Below are 16,742 nucleotides of genomic sequence, written 5' to 3'. Positions count from 1 at the left end.
ATTATGAGGGAGAAAAGCAAACCATAAAGTCGAATAGGAGCAGCATGTTACGAACCTGACTGTGAAAGCTGCCCCCGCACTGCACAGAGCAGGAGTGTGTGTGTGTGTGTGTGTGTGTGTGTGTGTGTGTGTGTGTGTGTGTGTGTGTGTGTTGTGGTCACCACTCTAATGCTTGCTTTTAGATTTACGTGACTTTTAGCACAAAGAGCTAAATGGAGTCTTGCACTTTGCCTGGTAGGGTTACTGGCAGATGTCGTTCAAGGTTCTCTCCATGGCACAAGGAGCACACAAATACAGAATGGAGAGCAAGGAGAGCCCCTGGGGTACTAGTTCTGAACTGGACATCTCAGGATGGGTTTAAGAACTGAGAAAATATTTCCTTGTCTTAGCACTTCCTCTGTGTCTGGAAGCAGTGACAACTTAGCAATGAGCCTCCTTCATATGAAATTACTGTTAAAAACTGCTTCAGCAAACCACGCATTCTCTTAGAGAAAGAGTTGATTCCCAGGCTGGGGCCACGACAAGTACCTCTCACTGGGTGCCAGAAAGGCACACAAGTGCTTCAAGACTGCTGGAGACAAGTAAATAAAAGGCTCAAGGGCCATCCGAAAAGACTCTTTCTGACCAATCTGAGATAATTAGAGCAATAAAAATATATTGAAGTTAATGGGCAATAGCAACTCAATAATAATAGTTAAAAAAAAATACCAACAAATCATGAGTTCAAAGTGATACTGGGGGGGGGGGGGCGCACAGGGGCCCTGTATAAAAGAATGAAAACCGATTGTGTGAGGGAGCAACAACATTCTGCAGTGACCAACGGAAAACAGACGAAGGAATGGAATATTCCTATGGTTTAAAGTATCACAGCACCGACTGCCTGTGATCCCAGAGACACAACACCTCCAAGTCCTTCAACTGTGTGTCTCTAAATAGATAACGAAACACAGTGGGAAATACACATTGCCTCCAGGGTCTACCTATGTAAGCTCTGGCTGGCCTGGAACTCATAGCCCTGCTGCTGTCTCCCAACTGCCGAGATAGTAAGTGTGTACCACCATGATGGCTTTTCCCTCTGATCTTCTTGACAAAAAATATATATAAAAGCATTTGACTTGAGTCTAATCTCAAAGAAACAACATAATAAATGGAGAATGTGGAGAATTCTACAAGACAACTGACCTGCATCCTTCATGTAACGTTGGACTTCTTGGATATGCTAAGGACTTCCCTTGTTCTGGGAAGTTACGTGATGAAATGTGTATGAGTAAAATACCACGATGTATGCATTCCATTTCCTCAGACTTTGGGGGAAAGCCCAGAGGTTGGGAGAGCTTGTTCCCTGGCCTGGCACAGCAGCATCTGAGAAAGCAGTGTAGCAAAATGTTTACAGCTGACACACTGAAGGGAGGAGTGTATCATGGGCACACAGTGCTTGGGTTCAAAAGTTCCCCAAATAAAAACATTGGGAGTTGGGTCGGCAGGACGGCTCAGTGGGTGAAATGCTGGCTGCTAAGACCCGAGTTCAATCTTCCAGACCCATATGGTGGAAGGAGAGAATGACTCCTACAAGTTGTCCTATGACCTCCATGTACACAACATGGTACACACACGCATGCCACACATACAAACTAACAATAAATTATTAAAAATTCAAGTTGGATGTGCTGGGCAGGGTGATGCCTGCCTTTATTCCCAGCACTCAGGAGGCAGAAGTAGGGGGATCTTTCAGCTCCAGGCCAGCCAGGGCTACATGGTGAGACCTTGTTTTTTAAAAAGAAAAAAGTTGTGAATGGATAGAATATATGTTTTCTTAAACTTTCATTTATTATGTGTCGGGGACGTGTGTGTGTCATGACAGATGTATGGAAATTACACTTTTTGAAATGAACTTAAGTAAATTCTCCCCTTCTACCCTTACATGGGTTCCAGGGCCAAACTCAAGTCATCCAGCTTGCACAGCAAACGCCTTTGCTCACTGAGCCATTTTGCCAGCCTACAGAATAAACCTTAATCCGTTTTCCTTCTCAGGGAATTAACAACAGTCAGTCACAGTGCTGCTTCTCGAAGTTGTAAAAGTACAAGGGAATGCTACATCAGAGCCATCTGTTCTCTGGTTCTCTGTACAGCACGGGATGGGACACCAACCTCAAAGGAACCAGGTCAGGGTGGCTATCTGCACAGAAGGAAGAAACAAAACAGAAACGCTGCCAACTCTGGTACGGAGTACAGACTGCCTTCCCTCCGTAGGTGTCTGTAAGGGACGGTGGGAGGCTCCAGAGGGACACAGCTTGTAATCCATTCCTTTCCAGAGAATTCTCTTGCCCGCCATCTCAGAAGATTTTCGATCACACTTCTACCAGAAACAATTTCCAAGAGAATTTTCAAAAAGCAGCCACAATTCTCCTAATCTCTCCCACATAGGCCCTTCTAATTAACTGTGCACCCAAGGAATGTGGGTGGCATTCATGGGGCAAAGGCAAGGATACACAGCCCACCAACCTGCCCTACAGTCTCCTGAGCATGGACATGACCCAGGAGTTGTTCAGTCTGCCTGCTGCTGGGAAGGGCTTCATGCCTTGAAGCCTTATCACATTTGGTGCAGTGAAGAGACTTAGAAACTCAAGAGCTCTTTCCAGAATTTTACCTCTAGCTCCCACTTCTCCTAAGTCTCAGACATACAGCCATACCAGTTTGTATAAAATCGTTCAAGGGTCATCTTGCCCATTATTTATTGAGAAAGATAAGAAAGTGGAGGTGGCCAGAAGTTCTGCCTTCCCAAATGCCACTAGTGTGCTCCATGTTCCCTTACATTATGTGATGTTTGCTTATTTCTTCTGTATTAAAGAGTAGCATTTTTCTAGCTAAAGAAAACCTGCATTTTACACTATCTGTCTAAAGCAGGAATTACACAGTTTTGTACCACAGCCTCACTCATCCCCTGCAAGAAGAATCCTGGCAGTGTCTCTCAAAGTTAACAATGTACATACCCTCTGGGTTAGCAATTTCAATTCTGGAAAGCGAGTCTACAGATATGCATGCATGGCTGTGTAAGAATGCTTATTGTAGCATTATTTAAAATAGCACAAGCCTAGGGAAAGGGTGAAGCAGCCACAGACAGGTAAATTATACTATATCTATCCAGTGAAATACATTGGAATTGTGAGGATGGAAGAGGATGACTGTGCACTGACAGACAAAGATCAGCAACTATAGTGATATGTTTTCAAGGTTTATTTGATTTGATTTGTGTGTGTGTGTGTGTGTGTGTTTTGTCTGCAGGTATGTATGTGCACTAAGTGATCTTCTGGTGCTCACTGAGGTCAGAGGGTGGCATTAGGTACCCTGGAAATGACATTACAGATGGTTGTGAGCTACCATGTGGATGTTGAGATTTGAGCCTGGGTCCTCTGAAAGAACAGATAGTGCTCTAAAATGCTAAGCCATCTCTCCGGTCCCTATATTAATATTTTAAGATTTATTTTTGCATATGAATCTGCACACATGCATGTGTGCTTAAGTACCAGTGCCTGCAGAGGTCAAAGGAGTCGTGTGCCCTTGGAGCTAGAGCTACAGGCAGTTGTGGGTGTTGAGAACTGAACTTGAGTCCTCTGTAAGAGCAGTTCACTTAACCACTGAGCCATCTCTCCAGTGCTATATTAATATTTTAAAAAATCAAGTGTGTTTTTATAAATAGAACAGACACCATTTATCTGCATATAGCAGAAGAATAATCCAGAAGGGTGTGTAAGAAACTTGAGTGATGACATCTCAGAAGTTAAGCCTTATTATTCCTCTTGCACAGCTCCCACATTTAACCATGTACATGTAGTCCTGCTTTTATAATTAAAGAAAAACAGGGGAGGAGGAAGGCCTCTTTAAGAAAGGTCCTGGCCACCTCAAGTCACTCCATTTCAGCCCATGCCCTATCAAGTAAATTTTTCTTTTTCTCTTTAACTGAATCAGCAATTAAAGGCTGCATGTGAACTAATCTGGTTGCTATCTCAAAATAGATGTTCTTAGCGAAACAAATGATTTAAACATGGGTCAGGGCAAGGGCAGCATTCAGATGCAGCTCTTCTGTAAACCCTCAGCTGCAGCCAGCCTAGAGTGCAAACATTTTACAGGACAGAAAACTGATGCCAGCCTCATCAGCAAGCTCCCTGGATGCGCCAGGGCATTCTTTCCAGGCTCTTAAAGCAATCCCCAGCACTGCATTCTCCCTTCTTTGGCAGGAAAAATCTAGCAAACCCATGCAGCTAAGCAACACTAAGAGTTTTTCTCCTAAGAGTAAGACAAAGCTTAAATACTTGGAGGCCAGAAAGTCTAAACAAGTATCCTAGCATCCAACTGAATGAGAAATGATGGGCAGAACCTCTAAGATGGAAAGGGGACTGGGGGAAAAGGCTTTGTCAGCAAGCATGAGGACATGAGTTTGGATTCCCAAAACTCACGGAAAAGCTGGGTGTCTGCAACTGTAGCGCTGGGAGAGCAGAGGCGGGTGGATTCCTGGAGTTCACTGGCCAATCAACCTAACCAAATTCATGAGCTCTAGGTTCAATGAGACCCTGTGGATAGTAATGGTCTGATTCAGTACCGGACACTGCATACTAGAATGCTAACATGCCAAGCAAGTTGTCCCCACTGGTACAATAGTGGCAAGATGGTTATGAAGGTAAACAACCACCTTCTGATTGGTTCTGAGGCCTGCTCCACAGTAAGAATTCATGTCTAGTACTATAAACCTGGTCAAAAGCCCATGTGTGGGGACATGCCGGTGTTGTTTCAATGAATGACTATATGCCAAACTGCCTTCTTATTGTTTAGACCCATAGATCTGTACTGCTCTCAACCCTGGTAAGAAACTTCTTTTTGCAGCATGTAGTAGTTAATGCAGAGACTACTCTTAACTGGTCAAAGGACTGAGACTAAGTGACTGAGTGCTAGTGGTGGCTCCCTCATCTACATCAACCCCCCCCATCCAAGCCTCAGGGGACATCTCAGAAAAGGGGGCAGAAAGAATATAAGGAGCCAGGGGTTGGGCACGAGAGTTATGAAACATGATCTAGACATGACATGGGTGACATACTCATCACCCCACCACAGCCTTAGTCGCTGTACAAAATCAAGCCAAGCAAATCAGAATTTCAGCATGGGTGAGGAAGGGGCTCCCAAAGCCCCACTCCTAACTGAGAAACTGGCAGTTGATGGTTGCTGACTGAGGGAGAGTTACTGGTAGGCTACCCGTGTTCCATTGGATCACCCTAAATCCATTCACAAATGATAACACTAATTGGATCCAGGAAGCTACTAAAAATAATAATTAAGATTTTTTAAAGATGACATGGGCCAGGTGGGACCTAGCACTTGGAGGCAAAGACAGGTAGAGCTCTGTGAGTTCGAGGCCAACCTGGTCTACAGAATGAGTTCCAGGACAGCCTCCAAAGCAATACAGAGAAAACTGTGAAGAAAAACCAAAAGCCAAGCAACCCCCCCCAAAAAAAATCCTAAATTGGAGTGATATGAGTTGGTGGGTCCCAGGAGATGAAGGGAAGTAGTAGTGGATGGAAACAATTAAAATACACTGTATACATGCTTGAAAACTTCAAACAATAAATAAAATTATTATTATTGTTGTTGTTTTCAGACAAGTTCTTATGATATAGCCTTGGCTGTCCTGAAACTCTACTTAGGCCAGGCTGACCCTGAACTCACAGAGCTTGGCTGGGATTAAAAGTGTGCACCAACATGTCTTCCATAATAAAAATATCATTAAAATTATTTTAAAAGGTGGAAGTAGTTGAGAAAGACACCCAGTACTGTCTTCTCCCACCCCCTCAAAACAAACAAGGAAACAAAAAGCCAAAGAAGCAATGATGCCAGTGAATCTAGACTTGGCGCAGGCTTGAACTCTAAGCATTAATGAAGTAGGAACTGGGAGATCATGAGTGAAAGGTTAGTCTAGGCAACACATCAAGTCTGGGGCCTGCCTGGACTGTAAGGTAAGCACCTGTGGCAAACAGAACAAAATAGAGTGTCTAAGTGAACGTCCTACTTAGTCATTAATTACCTGCAGAGTTCTAGGAAACTGACCCACCTTGGAGGCACCAAAGGTTGTGTGTGTGTGTGTGTATGTGTGTGTGTGTGTGTGGTTCTGTGTGTGTGTGTGTGCAGGGCTTGAGGGGGCCTCACAGTGGGACTCTGGAGATCATTTCCTCTGAAACTGAGAAACTCCAGTGAACTCCAATGAAAACCAATGAACTCACTTCTCCCTCCGCCCACCACCTAAACACCCTGCCATGTTTCCCAACCCTTCTCCCTCCTCAAGACTCGCTGAATCTTTCAGGGACCATCCCACCCCACATCTTCCTCAAACACTCATCATGCCAGCAGACTGCCCCCACCTGGGGTCCACCTATACCTAGAGTCCTTAGCCTCTTCAGAACAAGCACCCCAGTGCAGAACAGGCCCTGTGCTGGGCTCACCATCCAACCAATCTACCTGGGAAGAGGTCTTCCAGAAGGGAGAAAAGGAGCCAGGCATCTGGGGCATGCTTTAAGCCACTGGTCCTCCACAGGCTGATTTTGCTGCCGAGGGGACGACAACATCTGAGAACATTTCTGGTGTTGTAACTACAGACATGGGCTGTTGATAGCTGGCTTGGAGCAGGTAGAGCAATTGTAGGAATAAATGAACCAAGAAAGGACATATCAAGAAGACACTTTCCTTTAATCTTATAAGTCAACGCACTCAGTACAGAATACAGAACATACAGGCCCAAGTTGCTGCATCAAAGACCAGAAGTGGAAGGTCCCGCCAAGCCCATCTCAGTCTCCCCAGAAGCAAGACATCGGCTAAGTCTTGCCTCCTCACAGATGAAATGTCTACATTTGGAGTGCCCCATGCAAACAGCCCCTTTCTCTCTCATCCCCCCCCCCCCCCCCCCCCCCCGCTCATCATTTCTTAACTCCCAGCACACATCTGCTTCTTTTTAAAGGGCAGGCAGTCATGAGGCACATGGGGTGACATCAAAGGCCAGAATGTCTTGCAGAGGCCACCAGGACAGATGCTGTAGCTGCTCTTGAGTTCTTCACAGTGACCTAGGAGGGACTTACCAGGCATAAGCTCATTCCCTGTGGTCAGAGAGCTCTGGGAGCAAGTTAGAGTTCCAGGGGCCTGCCCAACACAGCTCTGTTCTGCTCTGGCAAGGCCACAAACCCCTAGTGATTACAGGCTGGCAGGAGCCTCAAGTACCCAAGTTGCCAATGAGACATGTGCTCAAGGAATTCTGGCAAAAGGCCCTGCCCCTTTCCATGTCCCCTCTTTACTTATCTTCTTCTCAGAGACCCATTTCTGCAACATTTGGATGGCATGCTTTAGAATGATGCCCTAAAAACTATCATGAGGATTTCTATAGAAACACTGAGGCCATTAGAAAGACTTCTTGGGATGATACCCGTGCTGTAAATGACTTGGACAAATTAGTGAAAAGGCAGAAAACATGAAAACATGTCAACAAGCTGAGATCAAACAATTTGTGTTTTTGTTTTTAATTTCTGTAGGCTTTGACATTCCATGGACAAGGAACTCCCGAGTCCTTCCTGTTCTGGAGGCATGTGCTTCATCTTTGATCTCAGCTGTGAACTGGCAAGCTGCTAAGATGTAGCATCATTCAGACGCCCCTGCAGAGGGAACATCCTGGAGGAGGGAGGGGGTTTGAAGCAAGCTTTAAGCCACTGGTTCTCAGCTGGGGTGATTTTGCTTCCCAAGGGACATTTGGCATCCTGGCACCTAGCAGGCACAAATTAAGGGTGCTGGGAAACATGGTACAAAGCGCAGGACCCACATTGAAAAATTATCTGGCTCAAAATGTTAGCATCGCTAAGGTTCTTGGTCCATTCTGCCTCTAGTCACTTCTTTAGTTCCAATCTGACAGCACAATAATGATGGATCAGTGAAACAATGGGAAGTTCACTCAGCCAGGGGCTGGTTCCGCGTGCCTGAGTGATGCCAAAAACACTTTGAACTTCCTGTGCAATTTTGAAGCTACGCATGGGCGAGCTCACTAGTTTCTCTTTTTAATTATTACTATCATCCTGCAGGAACATCATGGGATGAGAAGCGCTGAGTGGGTACAAATTTCTCTCTCCACGCTCTTCTGAGGAAATAGTTTGGAGTCACCAAGCACAGGGATCTATCTCCACAGCCACACATAGCCACCCATAACGGAAGGGCTGCATCTGCAGACCCAGGAAGAGAGACCAGTCTAGAGTGACAAGATAAGCAAGGGATTGATGACTAACACCACTTCAAGGGAGGTCTGTAGGTCATTCGGATTTCTGAGGAATCCTAACACATGCACTTTCTTTGGAAAGCTTCTCAGGTTGGAAAAATAGTCTGTTGCAATGGCTAGCAGGGTTGCACTTTGCAGCTACCCCCAGGCTTGTAACTGCTTTTCCAAGCAACATGCCTCACAGCATTTGTGTTGCTGTTTGCTCTATTTCCAGTGATATTTGGGGGTGGGAGTATGAGGCAGGAATGTGAAGATCTGGACATGCCCATAGAAGTATGTTATGCATGGAATTCTATATGCCATGTGTGCTGTGGCGGGGGTGGTGAATGAGTTGAGAGCTGTGGTTCTAATACAGAACAAAGGAGGCCTGAAGTAATACCAGCTGCAAGCAGAAGAAGCAGGCATGATGGAAAGTTCCAGGATTGAGGTGTAGCCTTTCAGCCATGCTGACACACACTCACAGCCAGGATACTGAACCGTGAGAAAGGAGAGAGATAGAGAGTGATTATGACTGACTACCCCCTCCATGCCATCTAAGAAGCCCACATCGTTTTACCTGGAACCGCTCTTCTTGGGCTCAGTCAACTAGTTTGCTCCAGTGGCTCACAGAACTCAAGCTGGAGTTTTACATGCAAGCCGGTACTTGTGAAAGCACAAAAGGAGCATGAGGGAATCAAAATCAATGGGTGAACACAGGGTTAAAGGCTTTCATAAGGAAGGCCTGCATGAACAGACTCAGTGAATGCTGAGACCCTGAACCAGACAAGGCAATCAGCCTTGGTCTGGCTCTTGAACACATCTTATCTTGGGCACTGCTCACATATTGCATGTCCCATTCTCTAAGCATGCCTCATGCCTTGCACAGAGAAGGTACATGAGTGCAGGAAATAAGAGCTGTGTTGATTCCACTGGCTGGGCCTACAACAGCACCTCCCGCCAGCTTCCTTCATTGATTGTGCCTTTGTTCCTCATTCATACAGGATAACTCCAGTCCACCACACATTGTGCACAATCAAAAACACTTCGCACTATGCTAAACAAGAATGAGGTGACCAGGGACTGCATTAAAAAACAGCGTTAGGAAGCATTTCCAGGTTCCTCCTACACGTGAAACCCTGTGTGAAAGGCTGGGTCATAAAAACAATTGACATATGGGACTTGCCCTTAAGGAAGCCCTGAGTCTGTAAGGAAGAAATGTGTAAATAAACCGTTAGGATACAGGGGAATGTAAGCATTATAATGCTTTGATAATGCAAGGGAAATCGGTTAATACACCTAAAATGCTGAGAACAATGTCTCGGGCTTATGAGTCATGCTACATAGGCACCAGCTATTTTCATTATTCAATCTGAAGCAAGTCAGGGCAAGCAAGAACTGCTTCTCCAAGAATGAGCTGCATTTGATCAGGAGGTAGGAAAGAGAAGGGGAAGGCATCTAAGACAGAGCAAGGGGCAGGGAGCCCATGTACTTAGGAAACAGCAAACTTCTGGGTTCTATAGAATAAAACGCTGTCAGAGATGGCAGGGGATCTATGGCGATGGTGAGGCAAGGGCCATGTGGCCTGCCCATCCTGACTAATACGTGACATTTTTGATAGAAACTATTGGAAACAAGGTTAGACCCAGACTAGAAAACTTGATCTGGACCTTGGGGACACTGGAGTAGAAGAAGACAGAAAAGTCAAAAGCTAGACCGGTGGGAAGATTTAGTGGATAAAGGTGCCACTAAGTCTGACTAGCTGTTCTATCCTTGGGACTGACACAGTGGAGAGGGCTGACCCCTGCAAGTTGTCTCCTGACCTCCACAACACACACACAAACAGACACAGACACACACACAGACACACACACACACACACACACACACACACACACCAGATAAAGGGTTTTTGTTTTTTTGTTTGTTTGTTTGTTTTCTTTTTTGATACAGGGTTTCTCTGTGTTGTTCTGGAACTTAACTCTGTAGACCAGGCTGGCCTCAAACTAACGGAGATCCACCTGCCTCTGCCTCCCAAGTGCTGGGATTAAAGACATATACCACCATGCCTGGTAATAAATACAGTGTTTTTGTTTTTAAGCACTCAAGGAGCAGAGGCAGGAGGATCATGAGTTTGAGGCCAGCCTAAGGTGATACTGTCTGTGAGGCTGTTTCAAAAAAAAAAAAAAAGAAAGGGAGGGAGGGAGGGAGGGAAGGAGGAAGGGAGGGAGGAAGGGAAGGAGGAAGAGAGGGAGGAGAAAAGAAAGGAAAAAGAAACTGGGGCTAGAGAGATGGCTCAGAGGTTATGAGCACTGGCTGTTCTTCCAGAGGACCTGAGTTCAATTTCCAGCAACCACACAGTAGCTCACAACCATATATAATGAGATCGGGTACCCTCTTCTGGTGTGCAAGCATGCATGTAGATGACTGTATACAAAATAAATAGAATCTTTAAAAAAGAAAGAAAGAAAAAAGAAGCCAACCATAATAATAACAATGTCAGCGATGGATGCCACAACAAATCTTGCAGCCAAGTAAAAACTGCACAGTGGAAAGGTCTTATAGAAGAGGCATCTGAAGGACCATTGTCTACAGGACAACCTCATCAAGACAAAGAAGGGTCAGCACGGCCAGGAGGCACCATCTGCACAGGGCCCACAGATGTGAGTGGGTGGTATGCTTAGGGAGCCCTGGAGCAGACCATGTATGTGGCTGAGTATGGAGTGTAAAGGTGTGTCCATGGGAGAGCAGGCAGAGAGCCAGTAGGCTTGGTGGTAGGAGGCCTTGAAGTCTAAGCCAAGAGGTAGAGAAAGGTCATTTGGAAACAGTATAGAAAGTCTTGGGAGTGGAGGCTGGTGGCTTCACTAAGGAACTACTGAATGACCTTGAATGACTTGTGCCCTGACCTAATTATGTTCAGAAGATGGGAGAAATGAGTTGAGAAACAGTATGGCATGTAGCTCAGCCAAATGCATCAGCGTGACACAGTTGTAAGAACTAACCAGGGGCTGGCGAGATGGCTCAGAGGTTAAGAGTACTGGCCATTCTTCCAGGGCTAGGGTTAAACTCCCAGCATTGACAAGGTGGCTCACAACCATCTGTAACTCCAATCCCAGAGGATCCAATCAATGCCTTCTTCTGACCTCTGCAGGCACTGCATACACGTGGTACACAGATAAATATGCAGGCAAAACAACCATAAGTATAAAATAAAATTAAACATTAAATTTTTAAAATTAAAAAAGAACCAGCTCACTAATCGAGACCTCATATATTTCTGGAATGTATGAATGAATGAATGAATGAATGAATGATGAATAGGGAGGGAGAGAGGGAAGAAGTAAGCAAAGTGTTTTGAGGGGAAAAAAACTGGTGGGAAATGATTTGGGTTTGAGGCTCAGAAAACTGGAGGTTCCTCTGGCAAGACACCACTTGTTAACTAATGACAGGGATGCCCAATAATAAAACCTCCCCTGAGTTGGCTGAACTTGGCCTTTGGTTCCAGGTTAAAGTCGGGGACTTTCTCTGTAGGTATCTCTTCCTGGCATTCCTGGCAACCAGCAGGGGGCAGCAAAAAGAATGATTCAAAGAAAGAACCTTGACTAAGTATGTTGGGTCTGAGCCAAAAGTCTCTAGAAACTTCTCACAGGTATGGAATCCAACCACAATACCCATGGTGGTGAAGTACTTTGTTCAGCCAAAAAGAAAGTGACGAACAAAAGACATGAGAATGACTGATGCTGGAGAAAGAATTTCCAAGTTATGTTTGGTTTGGTTAAAAAGGAACTCTACTTTCATTCCAAGCACATTTTCAAAAGTACCAAGTTCAAGGGTGAGATTTCACTAAAGGATTTTTTTTTTTAATTCAATAAATAAAAAACAGTGAGATCATAGTAGGTTTTGTTCAAGTGATTTTTTTTTTTTTTCCAGTGCTGGTGTAGAACCCAGGACTTCATGGACATAAGCAAATGTCCTGCCACACTCCTAACGAAAACCAAAACATCCTCAGCTCCATTAGGGCACAAATCCTGTTCATCTTTCTACACGGCATATATAAAATGATAGAAGTAATTCTGAACTGACTACCAAAGCTGGGGTTCACCTTAGCTCTGATTAGGAACACATGCAAGGACAAAGGGATCCAAATAATTATTTCTTCATTGCTTTTTTGAGCCTTTCTTAGAAAAGTAATGAGTTACACTTTTCCTTGAGAGAAAATCTTGGAAATGACCCATTTCCCCAACAGGGTAACATTTCCTATCATTCACACATGGGAGAGTTTAAAAAAAAAAAAAAAAAAAATTGATTTTAGCTTAGCTAGGCCAGGAAGAATTAAAAGTATTTTTTTTTTTTTTTTTTCTGATTAAAGCTAACCAGACTCAAAATAGAGAGTCCACCAAAAGAAAGCTCAGACTCTAAGGTGTGACCTTCGAGCTGGCAGGACCTCCCCACCAACCCCCATAGGAGACAAAGGAAGTAGTCAGAAAAGGAAGATCAGCTACCTGCTTCACTAAGGGGGTGTGGCTAAGCATCTGTCACTCAACTCCTTTACATGGGTTTAGAGCAGAACATCTTTTGGGCCCAATAGTCAAGGCTGACTATGCCAAGCATTGGGTGCAGGCCTATAATCTGAAAAGGCTGAAGCACAAGAGTAGGTCCCAGAGTAGCCTGCACCACATGGCAAGACCCTTTCTCAAAGAAAAGAAGGAAGGAAAGAGGCGGGGGAGGAGGGAGGGAGGGAGGGAGGGAGGGAGGGAGGGAAGGAGGGAGGGAGGGAGAAGAAAGAGTGAGAGGTACACGATAAGCTGACTGTGAAAGGTGGTTCACTTCCAAATCAAAAGCAAGCAGGGCTGTTGTTCTGGCAACAGAAAAGTCTGTCAAAATGAGGTTCTTGTCTACTAACCCCACAGCCTGGGCTTGAGCTCCAAGAATCTGGCTGGACCAAGCTCTGGTGTCCCAGAGCTCTCCTTCCTCTCTGCTCCTCAGATGCCAAGGAACTGTGTCCTGGCCTGTGCTTAGGGAGTGCACATGGGGGTCAGGACTTAGGACAAAGAGCAGACATGCAAGGTTGAATGGCTGTTTTGTCTTTAGATGGACATGAGCTATAAAAAGATTCTTTTAAGTAAACTGGAAAGGAACATGAGGGAATTTTTCAGAGAGCTGGAACATTTTACATCTTGTTTAGGATAGATAATTCTATAGGTATACCAGTTGTCCAACATACTGAACACGATGAAGAACTATGATTTTCTAAGTTATGGTGAAGTATACCTCTAATCCCAGCATTGGAGAGACGGGCAAGTGGACTGACGTAAGTTTAAAGCAAGCCTGTTCAACATAGCCTGTTCTAGACCAGCCAGTGCTACACCTTGAGACCCTATCTCAAAACCAACAACAAAAACACTGGTTCCTCTCTCCAAGAATACAGGTAACTAAGAATTCTAAAGTGTATGCAGGGTGCCTGTCTCCTGACTTGTTCCCACAAGGGATGCCACCTCCTTCCCTGTCTGTCTTTGCTATTGTTCTTTGTCTCAGTGAATGACACCAACTACACTCCACCCAGCTTCCCAAACCAGAAAATTAGGGTTCCTTCTACCTTCTTCTTCCTTACAGCTACAATCCCACAGGCATTTCCTAAAGCCACTCTTCTCATCTCTATCCCAGTCTGGACCCACGTTGCTGCCCCTGCCTCCTGACCATCTCCTCTGCCATACATAACACAACCTCCCTGTTAAAGACCTTCTGGCGTTCCCCATCATTTCAAGGATAACAATCAAATTCCTTAGCCAGATGCTCAAAGGCAGTGCCTTCTTTCTTGAAACCCATCTATAGCACCCTCCAACCGCCTCTCCCCTTACTGTTTTCCCCTCGCCCACATAAACACACCTACTACCTCATTACCTTCCTTAAGACTTTGATCAACATGACCTGGTTTTGGAAGTCTCTCCTAGGTGTCCTCTGCCTCCCTCCCTTCCTCCTTCCCTCCCTCCCCTTCACTTGACAGAGGGCTCTCTGATGGCTTTCTGTGACAAGGCCAAGCTCCGGGTACAACCACATGTCATGTGTCAGTTCATTTAATAGCAATTATGGCTCTGCAGAGTAATGACCGGGTTTCTATTTGTCTCCCAACCTAAATCATAAGTAGAGACCATTTTGTTCAATGTTTCCCTAGTACCTCCTCAGACAGTCCTCAAGAAAATTGCAGGTGCTAGAGCTTGACAAATATTTGCTGGATGAATGAAGGTCATGATGGTTAAGGCACAAAATGGCTTGCATTTCATTTTACTTTTCAATAAGCAAAGTAGCCATCTAGGACAGGCAACATACGGAGGTTTCTACCTAGCACACTTCAGCAAAACCCAGCTGTATCAAAAAGTATTTCTTAGGGATAGGTCACTCTAGTGCCTCAATTGCCTTAACTTCCTCTCTAGTTTTATAGCTCCTAACACTACCTCTTAGGAAGAGCCTGCCAGACGCACTGCATTGTCCTGACCTCTCACACAAAATCTCATTTAAATCCTAAGTGCCCCCAAAGGAGGCACTCCCATCATCATCACCCCAGCTTCACACATGAGCAAAGAGTCTAAGTAACTCTGATGAGGGCATCAGAGCCTTTGTCCTGCTCCAGGAAGGACAGAAAGCTGCTCCCACACCACAAAAGCCCATGTACCTCCTCCCTACCACTTGGCTACCATGCATTTCTGTGTTGCTATTATAAAGACACAGCCACTTCCTACAGAGTGGGTATCTACAATGATTGGAATATATCCCCCAAACTGCCAGATAGCTGTTGATAACTGAGATTCCACAGGATCATCAGGGTAGGGCATCCTTGATGGACTTGTGGGTTGAAAAGCCAGGAATGTTGATACACTTAGGAGGGAAAGGTAGGGAGAAATTTCTGTGAATTCAAAGCCAGCCTGTTTTACATGGAGAGTTACAGGCCAGCCAGAGACTGAGGTCCTGTCTCAACAGACAAACAAATAATAAACTAACGAACGAATGGAGAAGCAGCCTGGGCTGATACTTGCCAGTCTGCCTCATCATGTAATTTCCTTACCGGGTTTCTACATTAGCAAAGCAAGTGCTCCTCCTACCCATTAAGCCAAGTCCCTAGCCTCAAAACCTCTGTTCCTTATAAATTCCTCAGCCTGAAATATTTCATCACAGTACAAAACAGATTTGGACAGAAATCAGGATTCAAGCAACTCCAGCCTTGTTAGGGCAACTCAAAGGCAGGAGGGGAGGAAGAATGGGGGTCCACAAAGCCACATAGCTGGCAAGGGACAGAGCTGCCAGCAATGGAGCAAGAGACCCTGCTATCAAACAGCTGGCCACACAAGCCAGAGTTACCCACACGCAGATCCATTCTGTGGGGAGGGATGTTCAAACACAAGCAAGGGTGGGGGGGTGGGGGGCAGAGTGTGTTTATCATCTCCAATGGATTGTGATTAGAATAAAACCAAAACATCTTTAAAAAACAAACTATCTGCAATTAAAGCATGCAGGACTGAGAATAGGATTGCTATATGAAGGCTGCCCTGGGTGATGGATACACATATGTGTCACAGGCGACTCTGCAGAGAGAGAATGAAAAGTGACAGGACCTGGAAGACCCTTGCAGGAAGCCTTGAGCTCAGAGCTGGGCTGACAGCCATCCAGGACATGGAAGAGACATGATGGGCTTGGAGCCTCCTGAGAGGTGAAGGAGAGGTCTATGCTAATGAGAGTGAAATCATGGGCACACAGAGCCTCAAAATCCATATTAATGGGAGGAGACTGATGCAGACTCTGCTGAGCAGTGAGTACCACAGCATGGAAGCCAGCAGGGTCCCCAGGCCCACACAGCACTAGGAGAAAAGTGGAGAGTATGTGGGCCCCACCCTTCCCCTCTCCTGAGGAAGGGTGCCTGGCCCAGCCTCTTCCTCGACAACTGTGATGGGTGTATCAACCTACAGAACCCAAATCTTCGTAAGTGGAAAAGACCAAAAGAATTAAAAATTAGAAAGCAGAGCAAAACAAAAAACCACCATGAAGTTGCCACGCGCCTTTCTGTCTACACACCAGCACAGGCAGGACCGTGCCAGGGAGGCTGGAGAGGTGGAGCCTTGAGGGATAATATGAAGGCAGAGTCGTGTTCACCACACCCTGGCCTGGGCTCTCCCTGCTTGCCTTTAACACCCTGGCAGAAGCGGCTTGCTCCTTGTTGGCTGTGGTATAAGCAGCCTTTGTTCTTGGAGTTTAACCAGCACAGGCCTCAAGTTTCCATTCCATCCCAGTCCTCCATACTTCCTACCCCACCTTCGTGACCTTGGGCTAAAGAGAGAGAGCAGGCCAGGCAGGCCAGCTAAGCCAAGGCAGCTCCTCTCCCGAGAGCTCTTCTCCTGGGGTGACTTTCTGCTGTACTCCCCTAAAGCTAGACACTGTGGGGCTGTGGGGGGAGGACAACAAGGAATGCCCACAGACACACGTG

At 45.6% G+C, this 16,742-nt stretch overlaps 1 protein-coding gene across 1 annotated transcript in view; it reads right to left on the bottom strand.

The window, feature by feature from the left end:
* The window catches only part of Nxn (nucleoredoxin), a 138,925-nt gene that overhangs the window by 46,197 nt on the left and 75,986 nt on the right, over positions 1–16,742 (bottom strand). The window lies entirely within an intron of this gene.

Source organism: Phodopus roborovskii, unplaced genomic scaffold, assembly GCF_943737965.1.
Source record: "Phodopus roborovskii unplaced genomic scaffold, PHOROB, whole genome shotgun sequence".
In the NCBI taxonomy this organism is placed as follows: Eukaryota; Metazoa; Chordata; class Mammalia; order Rodentia; family Cricetidae; genus Phodopus; species Phodopus roborovskii.
The sequence above is the reverse complement of the archived record's forward strand: the minus strand, read 5'-3'. Positions and strand labels throughout refer to the sequence as shown.